The 26483-nt window shown below is 42.0% G+C and overlaps 1 protein-coding gene across 1 annotated transcript in view; it reads right to left on the bottom strand.

Annotated features, from left to right (window-relative positions):
* Nucleotides 1–20202, bottom strand: part of CDH9 (cadherin 9) — a 128755-nt gene extending 108553 nt beyond the window's left edge. The window contains exon 1 of the mRNA XM_081918197.1: nucleotides 19787–20202. The gene's annotated coding sequence lies outside the window, so the exon portion shown is untranslated. The remainder of the gene's footprint in view (nucleotides 1–19786) is intronic.
* Nucleotides 20203–26483: the final 6281 nt, after the last annotated feature.

Genomic DNA, 26483 nt, shown 5'->3' with positions numbered 1-26483 from the left:
CACACACCATATTTTTCAATGGGGGGGTGGGCACCCCCAAATCCTGGGGCCCCACTCTGCCTCCTTCTTCCCTCCCAATGTGATAAGGGGAGGAGGCCCTTCATGTTTCCCATTCCCCACCCAGTGCACGAGCGACAGCATCATGGCCGCAGGACACCTGCACACCCTGGCCTGGTGCATGAACACTTGTGCACTTGGTGGGGGACGGGACACATCATGTGACATGCAACGTGACACATCACATGATGCACCCGCAATGTGGGGGGCAAGTCAGCACCATTGATGGCTAGACTGATATTGACAGTAGATGGAGCTACAAGAGTATTGATGTGTATATCTTTATCAATAGATACGCTGATGTTTAATTCACCATGTTTTTCATGTGTGTTCCAATGAATGAAACATGATACTCTTCTGCCATTCTTTAAGCACATTTTTCCCTCCGGCTTAATTTTGGAGTGGCTTTTCTCCAGATTCCTTTGCTACATGCTAAGAAATTTTATCAGAGGGAATAGCCACCCCTCATTTTATGTAAATTATTATAACCTTGTCGTTCATGTCCTGTGTCAAAAACACTATCCACAGAAACTATCACTAGCCCTATCAACAGATGGGCATCATGTTTACTGAAGGAAATATAGACAAACAGTGAGAGACACCACAATAATACTGAAACAAGTGTTGTACAGGTATGTCAGTACCCATTAATTCCTTGAAACTCTTCCTGTATACATTTTTGCAGATAAAGATAACTGAGCCCATTCATTGGAAAAGAAATGAAAATATGAGCATCACTTTTAAACAAAATGCAGACAGTGCATGTGGATTTTAAACATACTTCTATTACCGTTGTTTGGCAGGCAAAATTATATGGCATGGTGGTGACTCTGTGGACAACAGACTGGATCAGGCCTACCAAGCTTTTTCAGGTGATCTGTGAAGCCCCGAGCCAATTTGGTACTTTCCAAAGGCACCTCTTCCTGACCTTGCAAAAGCTCCTTTTCTTCTTGTGCGTTGCCACTGCTAGTTCAGAGGTGCCCAGGAAGAGAAAGGAGCACAAGGTCAGGAAGTGGCACCTTTGGAAGTTATAGGTAAAAGGTAAAGGTAAAGAACCCCTGGACTGTTATGTCCAGTCAACGGTGACTATGGGGTTACAACACCCATCTCACTTCAAGCTGAGGGAGCCGGTGTTTATCCACAGACAGCTCTCCAGATCATGTGACCAGCATGGCTAAACTGCTTCTGGCGCAACAGGACACCATGTTGATTGCCAGAGCACAAGGAAGCGCCATTTACCTCTGCGCTGTAGCAGTACCTATTTATCTACTTGCACTGGTGTGCTTTCGAACTGCTAGGTTGGCAGAAGCTGGGCCAGAGCAACGGGAGTTCAACCTGTCACATGGATTTGAACCATCAACCTTCCAGTCAGCAAGCCTGAGAGGCTCAGTGGTTTAGACCACAGCACTATGCACTCCCCCTTTGGGAGGTATATGCATCATGGGAGTGTATAACTGCATGCATGCATTTGATTGATTGATTGATTCAGTTTATATCCCGCCATTTCTCCTGACTTAGGAACATATTTGTGTGTGAGAGAGCGAAAGAGAAAGTTGTGTGGCTGCATGCTTGACGAGTGTATAAACTGTTTGTGTAGGTTTGTGTGCTGTATATGTGGTGCAGCCGTTAAGCTAAAAAATACTAGCCACCCTGGTATATGGAATGTTTTGTAGATATCTCTCTCTCTCTCTGTTTGATTGTGTATGTTTGTTTGTTTGTGTGTGTGTGTGAGAGAGAGAGTGAGTGTGAGAGAGAGAATCACAGTTCTTGTAGTTTCAAAGAATCATAGAATATTAGAGTTGGAAGGGAAGGGATTCCTAGAGTCATCTAGTCCAACCCCCTGCAGTGAATGCTATCCTTAAGCTGAATGATGCCATCTTTCAAAGGCACATCAAAATGTGAGTAAATATGAACATCGTGCTCAGGGTGTAACGCCAGCCTTCTCTGCCATTAAGTGATAGGTGTATTGATTGAAAAGAATAATAAGGATGGCCCATTATAGGATACTCACTGGAACGAATCCCTCATTTCATCGATTGTTGCTAAGATGTGCACATTTCTTATGCCGTCACAACGAGCACTTCCAATGTGTGCGCTTTGCTACAATCTCTTTTGAAATTCAGGATTCCTTTTACTGCCTGCTAAGTGCCCAGGCTGACTAGCATGAAATTTAATTTGTGCTAATCAACTTGAGGTGAGGGGAGCAGAAAATTAATGGGTCTCATTTTATGTTACATTTTTACAGCAACCTCTCCCCAATTATTTCCCTTAATAAAACAGAATATGTTTTGTATTGGAGCCTTTCTATACTTCACAAACCCATAATTTAACCACTAATTGTGCGGTGGAGGAGAAAGCCACGTAGCTGTTGCGCTTCCCAGTGATAGCTCTGAGAGAAGTGCTCTGTTTCCTAAGTCGGCTGCAAGCGCATTTATAGCATTGTTTACCTCATAAAGCTGTAGGTGTTTACTAGTGGGAGGGAACATTCTCAAATGCTCCTGGTTCCTGCTTTTTTAATAATAATAAAAACACCATAAAGAATCCTACTAGATGGAACCAAAACTGCCTCTGGCTCATCACTACATCGCAAGCAGCTTAGCAGTTCAATGCCTTTGGGAAACTAGCAAGCAGAACATGGAAGCAAAAATATTTTTCTGTTGCTTGTCTCCTCCTGCATCTGATATTCAAATGTATATTACCACTGAACAGGGAGGTGCATTCAACTACGAAAACTGAAACCTATTACTATATCCCTTCTAAAAGAAATATTATTTTTTTAGAGAGATGGATTAGAAACTACAGTGGTACCTCGGGCTACATATGCTTCAGGTTACACATTCTGCTAACCCAGAAATAGTGCTTCAGGTTAAGAACTTTGCTTCAGGATAAGAACAGAAATCGGGCTCTGGCGGCACGGCAGCAGCAGGAGGTCCCATTAGCTAAAGTGGTGCTTCAGGTTAAGAACAGTTTCAGGTTAATAACGGACCTCCGGAATGAATTAAGTACTTAACCTGAGGTACCACTGTATCTGAGTTAGTCACCATGGCATGCCCTCCAAAAATTTCTGGCGGAAATAAGGACATCCTGTCCAGTCGCGTACCTGGGGGGTGGCACTTACCTTGGGGGCAGCATGCCAGAGCCCAAGGTGATGCCCAAGTCCAGGTGCCCCAGAACATGGCATGTCGTTCCCCAAAGCAGCACGACCTGGGGCTGTGCTTACAGGGCGCTGAGCTGCTGCGTCCTCCCCAGCTGCCAGAGAGCAGCTGAAAAGGATGCAGCTGGCACTCGCTGGCCCTACAATCTGAGCTGGGCCCACAGCACACCTGATCTACTGTTTCTCTCCCTGCCCCCTGTGTGCACCTGTCCCAGGTGCCCAAGCGGCTAGCTACGCCACTGGTCCTAACATACCCTCCAACATTTCTCTGGTGAACATTGGGATGTCCTCAGGAAAAGCTGGGATATTAGGGGATCAAATCAGAAATGTCTTCTGTAAATCCGGGACTATCCCTTGAAAATAGGGACACTTGGAGGGTCTGCTTTTGTGGCGGTGGGTTCCAGAACTTTATCATGTGTTTTGTGAGGGAAAACTTTGTTTTCTGTGTCCTGACTGCCATACACTAATTTGGCTGTTGATCCTGGCTTGCATAGCAATTGCATGTGCTCGCCCCCACTATGGCTACATGGTACCATACAGTAAGAGGGCATTGTCCATTGTGTCCTCTTTAAGTAGGCCAAATTTGTGTGACACCCAGGATTGCTCCCTCAGTCCTGTCTATGAACTCTGAGGAGGACTAGCACTGACGATTTATTTGTGAGTATCTGGAATTGACGGTATCTTTCCTGTGAACTCTGTAACTGTTCTCCCTCCTACTTGGTCCTTTAGTGAAAAGCAAGCCTTGGTGCCCAGTTGCAGCAGGAATGTCCTCAAATGAAGAAGGAAGGGGCTGAGTCTTCCTTATTAGGGCCAAACATTCAGGGAAAGTGTGGGTCATCTTTTGTACACCCTGCTGAGTTGAAAACAATGTAGCCTTTCAATTCTACCCTAAGCACCACAAACTGTTTTCATTAGCAGATGCCACAGGACCATTGCACTTCCCTGACCCCATTGTGCTCATTAACATGGGAAAGGGCAAGTCTGAAACAGCAAGAATAAAAGCTCAGCTCCATGTGAGTGAGAGAGTTTGCCTGTCTTCCCTTTTTGTGCATTGTTGTGTACAATTGGGCACGGTATTACAACACTTGGAAGGCTAGCCTGTCATCCCACAACATATTATTTCTGATCTGTGGTTTGCCTTGTAGGAAGTAACAATCTGTCAGTGTTGTAGGCAACATTTATCCAATGAAAATAGGGATGTCTTATTCAATAATAATAATAATAATAATAATAATAATAATAATAATAATAATAATTATTTTATTATTTATACCCCACCCATCTGACTGGGTTGCCTCAGCCACTCTGGGCAGCTTCCAACATATATAAAAACATAATAAAACATTAAAAACCTTCCCTATACAGGATTGCCTTCAGATGGCTCAGGGGTTAGATAACTCCATACTGTCCAACATAAAAGAATAAATTGTGTGCACAAACTGTAGCCCAAATTGAATTAACATAATTATTGTCATTTTTTTGTTTTTGTTTTTAAATACACATTTTGAAACATACACATGTTTTCTGTGCCAGAAATCTTGCACATAGCAGTAATGTGTAAATCCACACAAAAGTAGATCCAATTTTATGCATTTTCACTTCGGAGTAAGTCACACATTAAGTTTAGTGTGCATACGATTGTTGTTGTTTAGTCGTTTAGCTGTGTCTGACTCTTCGTGACCCCAAGGACCAGAGCACACCAGGCACTCCTGTCTTCCACTGCCTCCCGCAGTTTGGTCAAACTCATGTTAGTAGTTTTGAGAACACTGTCCAACCATCTCATCCTCTGTCATCCCCTTCTCCTTGTGCCCTCAATCTTTCCTAACATCAGGGTCTTTTCCAGGAAGTCTTCTCTTCCCATGTGGTGGCCAAAGTATGGGTGCCTCAGCTTCAGGATCTGTCCTTCCAGTGAGCACTCAGGGCTGATTTCCTTCAGAATGGATAGGTTTTATCTTCTTGCAGTCCATGGGACTCTTAAGAATCTCCTCCAGCACCATAATTCAAAAACATCAATTCTTCGGAGATCAGCCTTCTTTATGGTCCAGCTCTCACTTCCATACACCACTACTTGGAAAACCATAGCTTTAACTATACCGACCTTTGTTGGCAAGTGATGTCCCTGCTTTTTAAGATGCTGTCTAGTTTTTTCATCACCTTTCTCCCAAGAAGCAGGGGTCTTTTATTTTTGTGACTGCTGTCACCATCTGTAGTGATCATGGAGCCCAAGAAAGTAAAATCTATCACTGCCTCCATTTCTTCCCCTTCTCAGTTTATTTATTAGGGGTCTCCCCTTCACAGTTTTGAAACCTGTTCCAAGTCACCAGGGTTTAAATTGAGTGAAGTCAGAAACTTAGCAACCTTACCACCACCAATTTTCATAATGCTGCCATGTTTAAATGAAGCTGACATCAGAAGTCTGGAGGCATCAGGAGTGAGAACTTCATCAATGGCAGGTTTGAGGTGTACTGACATTAAAATAAATGAAGTCAGAAAGCTGGTGTGATGGGAAATCAAGGTATAGCAGGAAGGTGCCAAAGGCAAACAGTGGAGAAGATGCTAAAGGGAAGAATGCAAGGACAGCCAAGGTCTGAAGGATCTAAAGGTTGACACCAGGTTATATATGGACGAGACATTGTGTGTGCACCACTAGAGATGAATCAAATCAGGGTTGAGAAATCTAGGGTTGCCATATCTCTAAAAGTAAAAACCAGGACATAAATAAACCCTATCACAGAAAGGCCAACTAACTGAATAGTTCTGGCACATTCTCCTACAGGTAGAATTTAGGGGAAATCCCCTCACCCATTCCATACATACTTTGATTTTATTTTAATATATGTGCTCCTAAACCTAAGGTTTATCTGGTCTGTTACAATAATTATGGGGTAAGATGGGGGAGCAGTATACTGGGATGTAATTCTAATGTTGTATTCCCAGAGGTGGCCTATATATTTCGAAACAATGTGGGTTTTTTCTTTCTTTCTTATTTTCATTTGGGTTTTTGGTCGTGTGTGGTTTTGGATTCATTTTCAATGTCTCCAAAGGTTCCATTGTTATGAAACGGTGTGAATAGCAGAGAGGAGTTTATAGCATTACAGTAACTCACACGGTTTTGGGATTATAACATGAAAAGGGAAGGATAGTTCATGGGGTTTAAATGTTAGCGCAGGGAGTCCATAACACAATCTCTACATTATTAAGTAGTGTAGCATATTTTATAAGCACTGAACTCCTTTTCTTTATTTGCTGCTGGAAATAAGCCCTAAATTGAATCATGTATTATCTTTCTAAGGAAGGAAGTATTGCTATCTAAAGCTAAAAGAAACCCCAGTTTGGGGAGGAACCAATTTTACTTGAGCTGCGCCAAATGTTCACAAGATTTGCTTCTCTATGCAAAAAGTAGGCTTTCAAGGCTGTTTGAAAACTCACCCTCTATTTTCGAGGTCTTTCATTTTGAAATTTTACTATTAAATGACCTGATATGCTTCTGTCTCTTTAAGCCGTCTTCAGTGTGTCATTCCAACCAGCCCAGGGTCAAATAGTAAACATGAAGCTCTTATGGTGCCACATAGATCATCAGAGTTGATGATGTCACTGAGTATATGATGATGTCACTGAGGCCAAGCTATTTCCTCCTTTGCTCTTACTCAGGAACTTATCTCTTTTGGCAAATATATACCAGGGGTCCTCAAACTTTTTAAACAGGGGGCCGGTTCACTGTCCCTCAGACACTGTCGGGGGCCGGATGGGATGTTTTGGAGAGTGGACTGGTGCGCTTGTGGGAGCTAGGCTCCTTGGAAGCCGGGAGCCTGGAGGAGCTGGCCGAGAGCAGCACGCACTGTCCTGTGCACCTCTTCAAGAGGATGGAAACAGAGACAAGGACAAGCTGGTGCCTCACCTGTGGCTGCCACCCTGTACAGGTGTTTCTGCCCCTTCATCCTCCTGCTCCCTGGAGGTGAAGGCTGCTGCCTGGGCCACTTGGCCACCGGCCTCATCGTCCTCCACCATCACGTTGGCCACCAATGGAAGCACGGCAGCAGCCCCGCTGAGCTATAGCCTGGGCCAGCTGTCCTCTTCCAGGAATACTGCTGCTGCCCCCCTCATGGGGACACAGAGTGGCAGCAGCCACAGGAGCACCAGGGCGGCGGCGGTGGGAGGAAGAGGCCAAGCAGTGGCAGCTCTGCCAATCAGACACCGCGCCTGCTTTACCTCAGTGCAGCACAGCGTTTGATTGGCTGGCAGAGATGTCCCCGTGCCACGCTGAGGTAAACCAGGCATGGAGTTTGATTGGCAGAGCTGCCGCTGCTCAGCCTGCTCCCCCCATTGCCATTGCCAGGAGTCTTGGCTTCACGGCAGGTTCTTAAATGGCCGGGCGGGCTGGATTTAGAACCCTGGCGGGCCTGATCCAGCCCGGGTGGCGTAGTTTGCCTGGCTGACACAGTTCTACTGGCTTTTGGTAACTATGTTCCTGGTTTTTATATATTGTATGCTAAATTGCTGCAACCCACCCTGGGATCTTCAGGGTGAAGGACAAGAAAGGACTGGAAATGGATCTTACAATAAATAAATATAAATAAAACTCCTTGTTGACCAGGCAGCAGGCTCCCATGTTTTGCTGCACTGCTGGTTTTGCTGCCTGCCAGTGCGGTGTAACAGCATATTCATGCCAATCCAGCTCTCAGGATGCATAATTTCACATGACTACATGGGATGGAAGGAATGCAGATGGCGCTGTGGGTTAAACCACAGAGCCTAAGACTTGCCGATCAGAAGGTCGGCGGTTCGAATCCCCGCAACGGGGTGAGCTCCTGTTGCTTGGTCCCTGCTCCTGCCCACCTAGCAGTTTGAAAGCACGTCAAAGTGCAAGTAGATAAATAGGTACCGCTCCAGTGGGAAGGTAAACGGTGCTCCGTGCACTGCTCTGGTTCGCCAGAAGTGGCTTAGTCATGCTGGCCACATGACCCGAAAGCTGTACGCCGGCTCCCTTGGCCAGTAAAATGAGATGAGCGCCACAACCCCCAGAGTCGGTCACAACTGGACCTAATGGTCAGGGGTCCCTTTACCTTTACCTTTACCTTTACATGGGATGGAATGTACATACATGGAGTATGCATGCTCATCCCATTAGAAGCATTGCACCAATGATATTTGGATGTATACATATGGAGGCTATCCATTCATGATGTTTTAGCTTGATGTAAATACACATCCACAGTCAGTGTCGATTGGTGAACCAAGGGGGAGAAGTCTGTTCTCCCTGTTTCAGAAACAGGTGGGCTTTCCTTCTTCTCTCCAACATCCATGCATTTCTTTGTATCCTTTCCTGTGTATGTGTGTGTAGGGGAGAGTGAGGGGTTTTCTGTTTTGCTTTTTGCTTATTCTTGTGAATTATATTTTGTTTGCTGAAAATCTGTATGTGTGGTTGAACTATATGTTGTAGACTCTGGATGCTGATATACAGGTAGGATTATTGGTGTGGGTAAAGTAATTTTGGGCAGCTGTAAATAGGCTTGGGATCTTGATAGGTATTATTCTGTGTATGAAAATAATAATAATAGGCCCTTATTAACATCCCCCAAAGTTTAGTGAAATATTTAAGAAGTTATTTATTTCACAAAATGTATAGAGTGATAAATACAATAAAAATAAAAAATCTACAAACGGTTTACATAAAGTGGTGGAAAATATTTAAATTTAACCATGATTTCGCTAGTGTGCTTTTAAATAATGCTTGCAATGGTTTTTTGCTCTATAAGAAGTTTTATCCATCTTCCCCAAAATGCAGAATTTACTGCCATGTTTGCTGTTGTTTTTCCTGTTCTTACTACTTCTTTTTAAACTCATGTCTTCCTCGTCTAAGACATTTACCATTTGTCACATGTAGAATACAGAAGGGACTAAGGAAATGAATTAACCATACTCATCAGGTTTTAGAGCACAGGACAACATGAATGTGACTTTATTTTCATTTTCAAACGCTAATAAAGCAATCAGGCACATTTACGTCTCATAGATTGACACGGAATGACAAGATGCATTATTCATGAGTAGGAAATGCAGGCTTGTTGGCGGTTTGTTACCTGTGCAATTGATTTCCATTTTCAAAATGAATAGAAATGCATATTTGTTGTTTATCACCGATAGAAATGCCAGAAAGTCTGGTAGCATACATAATGAGGAGTGCTTTTCCTGTTAATCATAAATAGGATACTTAGACTTTTTCTCTCATCAAAGATGGTTTGATATACAATAACATCTTAATGTTCCAACATAACATCCTACTTTCCCAAGTTTCCATAATATTGTAATGCAACAAAGTAATAGAACTCAGAATGAAACTATGTAAAAAGGAGTAGACTACACTGTCAATCGATGGCTGACTGTTGGAAGGAAGAACATTTAGAGTGGTACTCAACTAGGTCCACTGAAATTAATAGCCCTAACTTAAAGGTAAAGGTACCCCTGACCATTAGGTCCAGTCGCAGACGACTCTGGGGTTGTGCGCTCATCTCGCTCTATAGGCCGAGGGAGCCGGTGTTTGTCCGCAGACAGCTTTCGGGTCATGCAGCTAGCATGACTAAGATGCCTCTGGCGAACCAGAGCAGAGCATGGAAACACCATTTACCTTCCCACCAGAGCGGTACCTATTTATCTACTTGCACTTTGACATACTTTCTAACTGCTAGGTGGGCAGGAGCTGGGACTGAACAATGGGAGCTCACCCCGCCATGGGGATTCAAACTGCTGACCTTCTGATCCGCAAACCCAAGAGGCTCAGTGGTTTAGACCACAGCGCCACCCGCGTCCCAGCCCTAACTTAGTTAAGTTCATTAATTTCATTGGGTTTAAGCTGAGTAAAAATTAGTTGAATTGTCACCCTTATGTCCCCTCCCATGCTGTCCATAACATCTTTTTTTTTTACTTTCTCCCAAATGAGTGAAAGGTTTTCATTTCTTGTTTTTTTTGGGAACCAATGACTTTAGGGTGATGTCACCACAGATGAAAACCTGCCCACCAGGTAGTATGACTTGACTGAGGAGATCACATAAGAGGCTTAGCATGTCCCTTCCTCTCCTTATGGCAACTACAGGTTTGGGGAGGTGGGTGTGACTAGGTCTGAACTTTCTTTCTCCCCAAACTAGAAGCTATGTTTAGGAGTGGGAAGAAGGAAATGAGACAATGTTGGTGGCCTTCCCTTGTTTTGCCCAACCCTAATATAGCTCCTGTGAGCCTGTGTTGCAGGAGGCTTACCACATCCTCAGAATCTAGAGGTTGAATTTGATTTGGGAAATAAGTTGTAGATTTAGCTTTGGAAAATTGGGCCCAGATGACTCAGGCAATGTCCTCTATAGGAAATCTGATAGGCATGCAAAAGAGTGAAGCTGAAACTTCTCCCCACTCCATGGCAGTCAGTTATAAACTTTGAAGGGTGAAGAGTTAACTCCCCACCTTAACATTTGCTGAAGAGTTTAAGAAAATTGCATTCTTATTAGCAGAAAAATTAAATTCCAGTCCCTTGATCTATCAACACTGAAAGATCTAAGGATTTGGGGCACTCCAGAAACAATACCAAAAACATTCATCCAATGTTTACTACACCGGTTTTCACAGAAACTTCTAACTGGTTTCACCACTCAATTTGTGTTCCTGAACAGCAGGCATCTTCTAATTCTTAAAAAAAAATTTGTTTTTGGTTTTCTAAAAATAAAATAACAAATTGCTTCTTTGTAATGTCTTGTCTACGTTGCTCACCACTCTGTCTCTTGGCTGCTGGCTTGTCTTTGCATATTGTATGTTCCTGCCCAGCAGAAGTTCTACTGTGGCCTTGGAATGTTTTATACTCCTAAGTCCCTCCATTGTTGTCTGGTGGATGTCCTACCATGGCCTGGGATGCCTATTCTCTCACTCTGGTTTAATCTACCACTGAAGATTTCGTAGATTCATAGAATTGTCGAGTTGGAAGGGGCTCTGAGGGACATCTTGTTCACCTTGCAATGCAGGAATCCTGCTCACAACTCGAACCACCAACCTCTGGTTAATAGCCAGACACCGACCCATTGTACCAGGGTACAATAGTACATTTAGTACTATACACTAGTACAATAGTACCATTGTACTATTTCTCTCCCCTCTCCACCTTTCTTCTTTCATTTTAGCAAACTAAAGCTAAGTAAGTATATATCTCATGCCTTCTTTCATCATTCCTGGGTTGTTGTTGTTCACAGCTCTCCACTGTTTCTCCTTTCCCTTCACTCTGCCTTCTCTCTTATTTAGGTGCCCTTGAATATGAGTAGTTCCCCCATTCTCCTCTTGAACAGACTACAGTAATTTGACTGTAAAGTCATGTGTTATTTTCTCTTATTAAACTCCTTTTTACTGTTGTTAAGTTCCCAAATCTCAGCTCAGTCTCCCATTCCTGGGAACCTTACAGAAATGCTCCACTATTTGGACCCTAGTTTATACACGCTGTGCTCCCATTCATTTGGCAATTCTTTTAGTTCTTGAGCCAGCTCCACTTTACTGAAATGAGCCAGGGGCTGTAGATGAAACAGTTTCCCTAAATACTAGGGTCATCGGTAGTTCCTGAAGGGCATATTCCCCCCACATGGAAGGGTGTTCAAGTTGAAATGCGTCTTAGAGGCTCATGTCTTTGAGCAGTATGGGAAACAATGGCGACAAATAGGAAGAATGTGCGGTAAATGATTCCCACAGGGAACAGCTCTACTCTCAAAACTGCGAATTTCATGTTAAAAGGGACCCTCAATAATTGGTCTTAACACTCCAAAATGCACATGTTTTATAGCATTTCTGAAGGCCTTGTGAGTGTTGGAAACATTGGGCCAGTAGCTCGGTTGTAGGGCTCATTCTCACTCCCTGACATGTCTAATTAAAGGCATCTCAGGTAGTAAGGTTGGGAAAGAGCTCAGCTTGAGATCTTTGGGAAATACCTGTTAAACAGAGTAGATACTGTAGATGGATCAATGGCCAGACTCAGGAGAAATCAATTCATAGATTTCTCTTTTGAGCATGTAAGCAAACCTATGTTGTCCATAATTTTTAATATTGAGTTGCCTAGAGACTTGCCATGTGTAGGTGAATCATAAATGGTGTTAACAATAATGACAATAGTACTCACCATCATAATCTGAGCATGTAAACAAATCTATATTAATTATAGCTTTGAATCTGAAGTCACCCAGTGCCTTGTGTTGCGTAGGTGACTCTCAAAGTTGTTAATGGTGGTGATGATACTAATGCTAATAATATAACGATGGCATCTGGTTTCTTGTGAGTTTTTTTAAATAAATAAATAAACAAATAGCAAATGGTTGGAGTCTTGAAGGCTTACCTTGTTCGTTTGTTTCTCCTACTCTTTTCTTTGAGCTGCTTCAAACATTAAGGTTCTCATATGTTCACTGTTTCTGAATGAGGAAAGCTATTAGTCTTGATAGCTGAGAGTGCTGTGCCAACATTTGCCCTCCAGGTTCGTTTCCTTGCAAAACAGACTTCTGCTTAATGCCTCGTTCTCAGGGCACTTTAGAATTTGGTTGGATGTGGGATGGTAGCTGAATATGGCATGCATGTTTTTTTCTTTCCAGTAAACATCCATCAAACACTCTGCAGCCTCCCTGGCTGCTCACGCTTACTAATCTAAACACAGACACACACTGTGGGATGAGTTGCCTCAGCATGTCTTCCCCTGGACTTTGATTAAAGCAAAGGTACCCAGGAAGTCTGCACTGTTCAGACCACTGATGAGACAATTTGTAGAATGAAAGAAAGGACACTCACACGAGCCAATCATCCAGCACAAAAGTAAGGTCGGCATGGCAAACCCTTTCACCCATCCCACGAGAATTTCTTTTTTAAAAAAAAAGGGTTCTTCTCTTCTTGGATAATTTTTGAATGTAATTTCTCCCCCCCCCCCATTAATTAATGGAGATTGATTAACAAAAAAATGAGTAATTTCTGTCACAGCAATAGGTAAAGGTAAAGGGACCCCTGACCATTAGGTCCAGTCGTGACCGACTCTGGGGTTGTGGCGCTCATCTCGCTTTATTGGCCAAGGGAGCCAGTGTACAGCTTCCAGGTCATGTGGCCAGCATGACTAAGCCACTTCTGGCGAAGCAGAGCAGCACACAGAAACATCATTTACCTTCCCACCAGAGCGGTACCTATTTATCTACTTGCACTTTGACGTGCTTTCGAACTACTAGGTTGGCAGGAGCAGGGACCAAGCAATAGAAGCTCACCCCGTCACGGGGATTCGAACCGCCAACTTTCTGATTGGCAAGTCCTAGGTTCTGTGGTTTAACCCACAGCACCATCTGCATCCCTGTCACAGCAATAACTAATAGCTAAACAGAACCTTCACATTTACAGGCAGCATACTGGTAGGTAAAAAGGGTTGCTGTTGTGTGCTGCCTGTGAAATTCCCACCCAAAAGGCAGAAGGACAGAATACACTATCCAGCAGGCAAGAACTTCCATATCCATGGCAACTGTGCTGAATTGCTTATTTCCCTGAAGAGGATACCAGGACCTTTACTGATTTCTCTGAAGGCCTCCCAATGGTTCTGACAAGTCTAGTGGTAGCTGGAATGAATGACCAAATCAAATCTAAGCATATTTAAAAATTGTTGCTGTTTAAATGGCTAGATGGTCAGTTAGTTGTTAAAATCTTGGCACTGAACCCATATTTTAAAAAGTATGTATTTTTGACCCAAGCTTTTCATTTAACAGAATGCCTCCACTTTGTTTACTACTGCTCAACTGCAATCTCGTCAAATTCTTGTCTCTGTCTTGAGCTAACATTGTTTTGGTCTTCAGAGGTCCTTAAATCAATCCATTTATGAGGCCATTCCTGAAAGATGAATGAAATATGGCAGTGGAAGCTGTGTGGTAGTGATGCATGCACACACTCTCTCACATACACACAGCTTTCAAGAAGAAAAAAACCTTAAGGACAGAATTCAACTAAGTTGTGTGGAGCGAGGTCCACTCAGAAAACAGGACTACCTCCCTTGCCTCCCCACACACTCCCAAATTCTGCTCAGGAGAGCTGGTCATACCTCCAGAACATGTGAGGGGCACGTAGTGGGGGAGAGAGATGAGGAAGTCCCATTGCACATTCATACCTCATTTCTTGCACACCTACCTCACTTAGGGACTTCATTCAATTCTGCCCTATGTATGTGCCATTAGCATGTCTTTGGTGTTATCACTTAGAGTAACTTCGGGTTTTCTGGGGAGAAGCAGAATTGATATAGAATTGATATTGTCATGTGTTGGGTATTACCCTCCAGGCTTGCTTTTGCATCTCTGCAGCACTTCCTCCACATGGGTAGGATATTAGAAAAGTCGCCTTAAGAACCTACCTACATTTGCTTGAGGATAATTAACTGGCAAGTGGTTTGACAGGGGTGTTGAGATTTCCGTTGAAGACCCTTAGCTCCACTCACCATTCCCAACATTCCCTTTGGTGAAAGAATGTCTATTAAAGCACTTTAAGGCTATGGTATAGTTGTGCCTTGTGCCTGTTTGGATGGATCCTGTTTGGATGGATCCTGTAAAAAGCTACCTAGAATTTTCCACTTCATGGAGAGGGGAAGATCTTAAAGATGCAACGAGACAGCACGATTTTGCTCTCAAAATTGGTATTTGTTTTAAAAGTGGAAGCATAAGATGACATGTTGTTAAACCACTGATTATTCCAGTGTTCCGTCTGTTCAAATTTATGAGTCATTTCCCCTTGCTTCCTTTTCTATTCCCCTTTTGCAAGAATCTGAGCATTAGTCTCCTAAAAATGACTTGCGAGCACCAGATATCATTATTCATGATCAAATATTTGTGTATCTCTAGGCAGCATTTACACCAAGCACCTGCTGTAAGTCACATAACTTCAAAAGAAGCTCTTGAATAGGTAGAAAAACCCCATATGTGGATTTCAATAGTTCATCTCTGCAGTTCTCCCTTGTGTATTTCTACCTCTGTGCACATTTTCATAAATGTCAGGACAGTAGCATTGCATCCCCCTCTATGCTTATTAGAGCTTGATTTTCTTTTAGCTCCAGTTCCTCCCAGCCCTGCATGCTCTGGGATAATTCTGATATTCTGCCTTTTGTGTATGTCTCTAACCATGTTTTCCCTTCCACTGAGATGTTGCCAGTGCATAAGAACACTTATGGGGGTTGGGGGAATTCATGAGAAAGAAATATGAACATAAAATAATGTAGCAATGAAAGCAAATAGCCTATGTTTTAGTATGTCAGTAGTCAAATGTGTTATGGCCCATGCCATACCAGGTTACTTGTAGAAAAGCTTAAAAGGTAATATGATTTTCATTAGTTACTCATTTCCTACACCCTCCACAAAGGAAATTATTGGTTTATTGAAGTGTGGTGACTAACAATAGCAAGGTGAGATATGACCCAGGAAATCTCAGGGTTAATTTTCTTTTCAGCTGTGATTTCCTTAGATTGTCTTAGGACAGGCATAGGTAATCTGATTCCTTCAAGATACTACTGCAGTACAACTCCAACCATCCCCAGCCAGCACAGCTGATGGTCAGGAATGATGGAATATGTAGTCCAACAATATATTGATGGTATAGTGTTAGCTACCCCTGCCTTCAGATTATCTGCCTATGATGTGAGAATAGTCCTGAGCAACCTGACAGAGGTTGTCTGAAAGCTTACTGACAATGGATTGTACCCAACTAAGTTCTACTTATTGGACTTATGTTAACCTATGTTAATCATGCTCATTAATTTCAGTGGGACTGTTCTGTATATGACTAGCACTGGAAACAACCCAACATACGCAAAATGATTTAAATGGTTATATATTACTCAATTATTTCATTTAAGTCAGTTCAAAAGTGGGAGGACACAGAACACTCATAAGTGATCTCCGCCATCAAGCTTTCTGAAAAATCCAGAAAAGGAGTGAGAAGAATGACAGACAATTCTATGGCAGATATAGCTCACCACTAAAATGGTGGTAAATTTGCAATATAGAATCATCTAATGTTCATGAATTAATTAATCTTCTTATCTGGCAGAATCTGAGAATCAAGAAGCATGACTAGCGGATCTTAATTGCTTTGATTAATGTTGGTGAATCTCATTTTATTATACTCGGCATCAATTCCGTCCTGAGTTCATAGCGATATTAGCATTTGTGACCACAAAGCTATCTTTATATGAACTGGATGGGCCAGCCAAGGTAACAATCTGGTCTGTTTCAAGGGATGCAGCCCACTTTCAACACAAAGTTTCAATGTCTGGCATAAAGTACAATATTTTAAATGATAATGATACTACATAGCAAATGGGGTACTTTCAAATATGACTTAAAATAAGCTAAAATGAGATATGGTGGGATCTCTTTGGAGAATTTTGGGCAGGTATCTGCCACGGATTTGTTAAATATAGAAAAGTCAATATTCTGTCTTGGGTTCAGCTTGGTTCAGTATCAATGTGAATTTGCACTTCTCAAAACAGTATGTGAACTAAAATGCAGCTGACCTTCAATAGTTATTCCAGATTTTGTGATGCAGATCTCCAATCTAAAGAAGTGTAGAAAAATGTGTGCATATTGGGGAGAAGAGTGCACAGAAATGCATATATTAGTAGAACTAACATTCAAAGATGCATATTGGGCAAAATTGCTTGCAAAAATGTGTCTCTTGGGAGAAGTGCACACAAACATGCTGATGCTTTTTCATGAGAACTTTATTTTTTTTAACTGACACAAAAATGCAGGGAGCTGAACTCAATACCAGCAAAATGAGAATCTGAAAGAATCTGAAATTGACAGATCCATTCATCCCTGGACATTCTTATGGGGTACAGGTATACATGATGCAACTGAATAGCTTTCCGTACCAAGCTACTAGGTGGATGAGTGATGTGTACTCTTCATTCCTATGCCAGATTATGCTAAATTTCTTTCTCTCTCACCCACAAGCTGATCTAATTTACTCCTGTATTTCTGCCTCCTCACCTCCCTGAGTAACCAATTAAGTATGTTACATTGCTTTTGGAAACTTAGTCTGATGAGGGCATCCAAATCCCTGTAACCCAGCTGTTATCCTGAAATCATTGGCATTTTATTGGTCAATGAAGCTGGCAAGAAATATACATACTTTCTGAAAATATGGCTTAAAATGAGAACTATGGAGGATTTATTCTGCTTTTATCTCCTCCTTAAATTTGTGCAGGCTACCATCTCTTCTTGCCAACATAAAACAATTCTACAGACTCTCTTTTGTCACTTTGGCTAAATTCAGATTTACTACCTTGCTGCATACATATCTAGGGGAGAAGGGGGAAAACATCAGCACCTGGTTTTCTGTGTACTGTTGCCACATTGTACTAATGTATTCTGCCTTCTTTAAAATTAAGACTGCTTAGTCTAGCCTTGATTAATTTGCTGCTGTTATTATGGCCATCTGACTAAATGGCATGCATACTTCTATATAAAGTTTCAGATTATTCCTAACAAAACCAATCTCATCCTTGAATCCACATTGGTTGGTTGTCAATTGCAATACGAACCCAGTGCATACCTCTACAGGTGTATTTCCCAGAATCATTACAAAATTCCTCATTTAAGGGGTGGGATATCCTCCCAACCCCCAATCCACGAAAAGAAAACTTTCTGTAGGATATCATCCACATCCTGAGAAACTGATCTGCTTTAGGAATCACGTTTAGAAATCATGAGGAAGTTGTCTATTCAATGGAATGGCCATCATTATCCGTCTGTAGATCAGAATATACCTTAGTATGTGAACCCAATTGAAAGTAATGCAGTGTGTATATAGACCATCCATATTCAGATGCACATCTGATCTACACTTGCAGATCTTGCCATAGCTGTGGAAGCTGTGGACTTGGGAAGTGATGTGTTAGATTTGTATTTACATGAATACTTAATAATCTTACTAGCTTAGGTTTTAGAAAGTTGCAAAATTTATTTATTGGACTTGTATACCACCCCTCATCTGGAGATCTTGGGGTGGTTCACAGCACCAAAATACAAAACAAGAACACAAAATACATAATAAAAACAAGAGCAGCAACAAAACAAACCCATAATCCCCCTTCCACAAACACATCTCACAAAATCTGCCATCCTTGCCAGTCAATAATAATTAGCAAATATTATTAGAATCTTGCTCCTAAATGAAGAAAGGTATGCAAACTTTCAGCATAAATTATGCTCCTCCTCCCCCGCCCAAGTTCTGTTATGAAGACCTGAAATTCCTGTATCCTGTGCAAAAAAAAGCTTTGGGGTGTGATCTTAGCCCATTCCCTAACTTCATCAGCAGTCTGGTCCTTCCCTTGTTGTCCAAACTTCTCTGGCACAAATGAAAATTATCCCAACCCAGTCCCTTGTTCAATTCTATCCTGAGCCATTATTTAAAACTGCCTGCCAGGGGATGAATGACTACAGTACACAGACTGCCCATACAATTGCAAAGGATATTGATTTCCTTTACAGTTCACATCCATCATTCTTTGCCCAAGACCTGGATGTTTTGTGAAATTGGAGAGATGCCATCATGTAGTTTCTTGCATGTGTAATTGAAAAGAAAAAAAAGGAAAGGAAAATGAAAACTGGTGGTGGGAGAATGGTCAACTAATTGCCTTTTCAGATGACTAAGATTGTCCCCATGCATCCTTGATTCTTTTCAATTGTTTTGCAGTTCAGAAAAAGGATGAGGTTGGAGTTTGCAGGGGAACTGTGGCTGGGTATTCCACCCACACCAGCTTTTGTGGCTTTACCTTTAATGCACATATCCCTATCTGTGCTCAGAAAGGCTGCAGAAGAGCTCTGTGATGCTTGAAAGCTTCAACCCTGATCAACAATGCAACTCAAGCTGATAAAAGGCATTTTGCCTTTTCTGTTATGTGACCAAGATGAGAATCCTCGCAGGCAAATCAGCTGTGTGTCAGTTTCACCTCTTTGCTTCCAACATTGCGTGAAATACTGATTTTCCTTTTTTTGCCCTTTGAAATGCATTCATCTGCTGTACAAATTAATGATTTCAACCCACTCGCTGTCTATCCATTTTTCCTGAGTTCTGCACAGATCTTTTTAAAATGGAGAGGGGATAAAAAACAACAACACAGGCTTCACTGAATGGGGATTTAATGCTCCTTCCCTGAAGAAGAGAGCAAATGTTTCTGATGTAGAAATACTGAATGCAAGAAATAAAGTGTGTGAATTAATTGAAAGCGGGGGCGGGGGGTACCCTGCTGTGCAGAACTACTCTGAAAACAGCAGCCTTCCTGTTTGCAAACTTACTATTCAAATGAACCCCGAGCATATGGGGGGAGGAGAATAGAAACACACCTTTGACTTCAACTTTCAGCAACATATCTGTTTGCCATCTACTTCGCAGCTCTCACTCATATATCTTTATTTCTCTCATCCTCCCCCCCTACTCACCCCCCAAAAAGAGGAAGGTGAAATCAAGCATTATATTTATAAGCATAGCCTCTAATCTCTCTTGCAGTGAAAGCATGTTTGTGAATCCAGAGATCATAGAAGCAAAACAACTCACCTTTCTCTCTCCAGTGAAAGTGACGGCAGCTTTGCTTAGTGCTGTGCTGGTCCGCAGCCTCTCTGGTGCCTTCTTCGTCTCTGCTGCGCGTTAGCAGTTAGCTCCAGTAATCTCTCTCTGTACTCAGGGCTTTCTCTCCCTCTGCATCACTTTTAACTTAGGCAGCTTGGAAACCGAAGCCAAAGGTACCCTCTATCTGATTGGTTTCCGTTCAGCACCCCCTGATTAATAAGAAACGTCCCTCGCACATGGAGAGCAGATTGCTGCTGATGAGGCTGCAGTCAGTGCTCAATGTGAGGAGGCTTTGGGAACGAGTCAGGAAGGTGTGGAGGCGAGATGCGAGTGTTTGGAGAGGGAGGGTGAAATTTGGATGTGCCAAACACAGTGATTTGCAAGTGAATGGAGGAGGAGGGCACAGAGAGGAGAACTCTGACAAGGACTCCCCTTACAGAAGAAAGCGCCTCTGTGCTTCAAGCCTCACTCACCCGGTCCCAATTTGTATGTTCAGCCCTCTTCCTGGAAACAAGAGGCAGTCATGTCTGCAGCCTGTAAATCAGCCAGACACAAGATTTTTATTACCCTGGCCACCTTGCATTGCAATTCAGTGCCAACTGGGAACTCGAATTGCCCTATGCAACCGATGGGTTGAGAGACCTCCACATTTCATAAAAGTAAAGTTGAGGCTCCTCACTTACCCTAGCTCCTTCCACCACTACCACCTTAAAAAAGGCATTAGACTTGACAACATGGACATGCGCTTCTGAGGGGAAATCCTTCCCAAAGATGCTCTCGGGGGCAAGTGATTGGGGTGGTCTTGACACTATTTGTGGCTTATGGCTCTAACCATGACTCACTTGTCCTGCTCAACATCTGTACATGAGGCTTTCATTTGTGTAGAATCTAGTCCAAGCCAACACATATACATCTGTTTTGTATGGTCAGTTCACAAATTTTGCATGGGGCATCTGACAGGCATTAGAGCTGAGACAGGCTTTTGTAGGCTGTGGGTTGTGCATGACCCTGGTCTGCTTACCACAACTTCCTGCTAAGTTAATCCTAAGTGGCCCATTAAGAGTAGAGGTAGGGGGAAATTCAATTTGGTCTGCATTTAAAGTCAAATCTATCAAACTCACAATTTCTGGAAAAGTTTGAGAAGTGGAACACACTTACCTGAATTTTGCAATGCAGTTGTCCCATAAACCAACATTAACAAAGATATATGTGTTAGGGGGCAATGTGTATAAAATACATACATTAGTGAAACTGGCATATAAAGGGCATTGCATTAGGGAAGCCAGCTTGAAAAAACATGTGCATTAGCACACAAAACAACCCTTCATAAAAATGTGTTTATTAGGAGTAATCCGCACTTAAATGGCAAACAGCTACAGAAATGTGGATAACTGAATTTAAGATAGGAAAAATGAGAAACTAAGAGAATTCAAACTGACAGATCCTTCCACCCCTAATTAAGAATGCTGTACGAGTCACAACCACTACAATTTTATGATCTTTTAGGTAAGCATTTCCTATCTTTTTTTATTCTTCTCCTGTCCTATCTCAGCAGCAGAATCCCATGTATCAAGGAAATACAAAGTGTGGTCCTCATCTGCAACAAAGTTTCGTAGGACAAGCAGTATCACATAGCTAACATGCTTAAGTCTAATTAACACTTGAAGGGGTTAAGACCATAAAGTAAGCTGTCCTGCTAGGCTTAGCCTAGGTCACTCCACCTCACCTTGGGAAGAAGGTTATCGAGCCTATTGCTGTATTGCAGTTTACCTGATGAACTCAGGTTGTGAAGAAATTTCAAGTTGTTGCTCCAGCTTAGCTGCATGGCTCTATCAAGCGATTATTTTGTTCCCATACCAATAATTTAGAAACTTTCATCACTCTTGAACTAAGCCATGTTTTACTGCCTGTGCAACTTTTCTTACTGATGTATGGAAAAGCAATATGAACCTGATCTTTGAAGAATTTGTAAGTAAACTGATTTTTAGCTGACCAAATGCGCAATCTTTTCCTATGCTAGGTGAAGAGAGGAGTTTTGGAACTCACAAGGGCATATTTTAAAGATCTAACAGCCTATATTTCCATGCTTTACTTTGCCGCATATTTCATTATTTTAAATCTGTGCTGGGTTTCTTTTACCAGAGGGTGCTTGCCCCAAACTTGGATCTTGAGAATTTTCATTTCTATATTATAGTTTTCTCCTTGTACCCACAAACTATTGGCATTTCTTTCTAAACATACAGTGATACTGAAGGTACATTACCACTTCAACAGGTTTTTAGAGTACTGTGTGTTCCCAAAGAGACCCCTGAGATTTCAGAGATGTGGGTGAAGAGTCCATTTCAAAGCTTGTGTGTAAATGTCTGCGTAACAGTATGTGATAACAGGATAATTCAGAATATTATACAGATTGTTGGCATAGTGAAGGAAAACAATGCATTTTGGGAAGGTTTGCATCATGTCTACCTTCCAGGAGCCCTTTCCCCATCAATTTACCTGCTTAAGAGCCTTCCCATACCCAAGCAAATACATGCACATTGCAAAGGATTCTGGAACATTCTTTGGTGAGCACTCATTCCACTCAGCACAGCCTGTTGTACTATCATTGTGTTGCTTCAACTGAAAGTACACCTTAGAACGCATCCAAAGTTTCCCTGGAGCTGCACATATTTTCCCTGGAGTTCAAATATTTTCATAAAACAAAGTAAAATAAAATAATGACAGGCAAGCTGCTCTCAGAGAAGCTTGCCCACCCTTGTTGATCATCTAAGCACACACACAAAAAGTCACTATACACCTGCAATGAACCTGAGAGTTCCCCAGAACATTCTCTGAAAGCTACTGCTTTACAACATCCTAGAAGTTTGTTGCTTTATTGGTCCTGGTAGACCAGTAAAAGCTATGGATATTATACAAAAGAAACATAATTCATGCCTAATTGCCTGACTTTGCCTGTAATATTATGCACACAATCTGAGCAGAGCTTCTCTGGGAGAAAAGAGCAGGGGGAGGTGACTGATGTGGTGATGGAACTTTGGACAAATGCAGGAAATCCTTTTGGGAACCAAAAACTGCACAGGGCAATGTAGTAGCAAAGTACCTACTAATAGGGTCTATAGCTCCAATATCATTCACTGGGTGGAGAATGCCATGTTAATATTTTGCCTAATTCTTGATTCATGCAGGGAAAGGTTGGGGAGCCCCCTACAAGCCTCCAACCCCAGTTTTTGCCAAATCATGTCTCCATTGCTTTCTAAACATAGTAACCTAGGGGACCAGTGCAGAAAGTCAGGGGCCAAATTCCCTTTATTCTCCCTGCAATTGGAACATTGGTTTTGCTTGAAGTTCCAAATCATTTGAAGCCATTCTTGTGTGTAACTCTGTTTAATCCTCTGCAGCTGATATGTAAGGCAGAGTACGTATTGGTTTCTCATTTAAGAATCTGCAGTTAGGGAGGCATGGAATAAAAACAAATAATTGCACTTCTGCTAAAACCTGAAGCAGTTAAAAGGGGGCCTGGCATTCATTGTGTTTTCAGATGAGGGAGAGCCTATTAGTTGTTGGTTGTACTGTAGAGCTCTTTAGAAGCCACCTGAAACTGTGTCAGAATGCAAGATAATCCCCTAGAGATGTATTCAAGGCAATCACAAAAGCAGGGCTGCCATTACACTAGGTGACAATTGGAGGAGATAAAGGCTAACATGTCATGGATGGAGTAACCACTGTTTGTGATGGTCACTGTTTTGCCAGATGCAAAAGAAGCTAATGATCCTACAACTTTGTGTAGAAGAAGGACTTTCGTGAAGTATAACTTATCATGCATCTATTAAAGATGCAGGAACCCTGACCTCTTTTCTACCAGGCCACCATACCTTCTTCTGATGAGTTCAAGGCATAATCCTCCACCCTGGTCAGGTAGAATAGGCTGGGAGATAGTGACTGGTTCATAGATATGGGGTCATTTGAACCACTACATGTCAGGGACTGGGCAGATGAGGAGGAGTGTGGGAGACCTTTACCCCAAGAGGCTTCTGGATGTGATGAAGATGATGATAGTATGGACCCAGGTTCATGGTGGTGGTGGTGAACAGGACACACTCCAGAAGAAGAAGCAAAGAGCTTGGGAATATTGGAGGATGAGGAACAACAGCAAGCTAGCAGGTGCTCTAGTCCTGAACAAAGACAGGACTCAGACATGGGAGAAACAGTACAGCAGACAGTGGACACTATGTCACTTGAAAGCCTGGTAGGACTTCCTCCTTCCCTGAGAACCAGGTGCTTCCTTTGTATCTTAGAGCAGAAAGCCAAAGAGAGACAGAAAGATTCATTTGCCGGCCATCGTAGGCAGTAAGGAGGGGTTTGGAAGTTAGAAAGTACTGCAAGGGGTGGGGCGCAGCGGAGACTCTGAGCAATGTCTGAGGGAGCATAATTCATGGTCTCTCTGTGTATTCTGTTGATTTAAACAAAAGAACTGAAATAAGCTCTCTGTGTCCCTGATTTTTGGTGATTCTCGCTACATACAGTGGTACCTCAGGTTAAGAACTTAATTCATTCTGGAGATCTACTCTTAACCTGAAACTGTTCTTAACTTGAAGCACCACTTTAGCTAATGGGGTCTCCTGCTGCTGCCATGCCGCTGCTGCGCGAATTCTGTTCTCATCCTGAAGCAAAGTTCTTAACCCGAGATACTATTTCTTCTCCAACTGACAGTAGATAATCAAGGTCTGGAATGACAAGAGTCTGGCTTTGCTAGCTAGGTGCAAAAGAGGGTTGAGCTTCTGCACATATAATAGTATTTTTCAGGAGACAAGGGAGGAGTGTGTTTTTTGGGGGTTAAGTCAAATTGTTGGAAGGTTAAAGTGCCTGTTGTAGCTGTAGATACTGATGTGGGAGAGATATGTTTAGTTGCAGCTGGGGCAAGTGAAGACATCTGGTTGTGCTGTATCATGTAGCAATGTAGTGCATAGCTGCCAACTTTCCCCTTTTTTGAAGGGAAATTCCCTTATTCTGAATAGGATTCCTTGCAAGAAAAGGGAAAAGTTGACAGCTATGATATAGTGTCAAAGGTGCAGGACCTCTGCCCTGTAGCATTTGGCTACCTTAGGACCTATTTGAGGTTCTTCCCTGCCAAGATATGAGAAATTTTTAATTTAAGATTTGACTACTGTATAAGCACATATTGTGGGTGAGTAGGAAGGATGCATGCATGACTTCCAGGCAGATTTAAACCTTGACACCTCTTACTTTTAAAATTAGTCACTGCTTACGGCCAAGACCCAAGATGAAGTTGCACAGGAACCATATAAACAGGAGAAAGCAGTCAGGGCTATTGGTGAGATTTACAAACCTTAAGAGTAAAACAAATAGTGTTTGTATTAGATGTCAGCATGCCCGCTTCTTCTCATATATATTTAATGGTATTTTAAAATATACATCACAATAACCGCTGTATAGGGAGAAAGGAAAAAATTGCCTTGTACGTTGTATTTTACTCCTGTGGAAATAAGGGCAATTTTATGGCATATCTCCTCCTTTGATGCCTAAAAAAAGATACTCTGTATGCCATGAGGGCAATAAGCATGGATCAAGGCAACAAAAAGAAGAAAGAAAACAACAGAGTTGTGCTGCTGTTCCAAATGAACACCAGAATAAGGGAAATGTGGGTGAATGGTTTAAGTTATTGAGGAAGGCTGGAAAATGGAGAAGTAGAAGCAGTGTATATGAAGAAACAGGAACTATACTAGGCTTTGGTGGTATTTGCTTTGCTTTAGAGCCAAAATATATGCCACTTTTACAAAGCTTTCTACATTCTATTAATAATAATAATAATAATAATAATAATAATAATAATAATAATAATAATATAGTTTGCAGGCCCTATAAGCCTGCGGTGTCAGTAAACAACCCTTAACAAAAAGAAAAGAAGTTGTGATTATCAGAGGAAAAATAAGGCAAAAAACATTTGGCAAGAAGATAGCTAAATTACTGTTCTAACTGCTGGAGCTGTAGGGCAAATTAAAAACCCAAGTCACCCGGCAAAACAATCTTCATTATTAAGATATTGCTGCCCTACAAAGATGTGCTTGAGTGGTGAAATAATTAGCTACAATTCTCTCCCCATTAATATTTTCCACATTTCCTCAGCTATTATTGTGCATTTTCCAGAAAGAGTGAGGCAAGTGTTTCCACAACCTCATAACAGACCTGCCCATTTCTTTCCACTAAGTCCATATACTTTCCAAAACAAAGAAAAGAGTTACAAATACTAAATATTTCAACAGGGAGTTTGGGGTTCCCAAATTTGAATAATGGTGTTTTGCCACCAGGCTTGTGTGAGAATTTTGTCCAATTTGCTTGTTACCAGGAGACCATCTTCATTATGTGGATGTAAGAATGGTTCCATTGCCTCAGGCATAAACTTAGCCATTTAGTGCGTTGATTGTTAATACTCTGATTTCTTTTCTATTGTCTCCACTCAAGCCAAGTCGACCGTAGAGCTAAAACCGCTGCACAAAAAGAAGTTTCCCAGTAATACTGCGGTCGAGTGGCCTGCAGAAAACAAAGCAATCAGAACTGATCATTTGGTGATGTCACTTGAACTCCCATCACGAAAAGCCTCATCAAAATGTCCGTTCCATGATTCCTTTCTGAAAGGTTTTCTTGATTATTAAGATGTCAGAATTTG

Source organism: Podarcis melisellensis, assembly GCF_964234715.1.
Source record: "Podarcis melisellensis genome assembly, chromosome: 7".
In the NCBI taxonomy this organism is placed as follows: Eukaryota; Metazoa; Chordata; class Lepidosauria; order Squamata; family Lacertidae; genus Podarcis; species Podarcis melisellensis.
The sequence above is the reverse complement of the archived record's forward strand: the minus strand, read 5'-3'. Positions and strand labels throughout refer to the sequence as shown.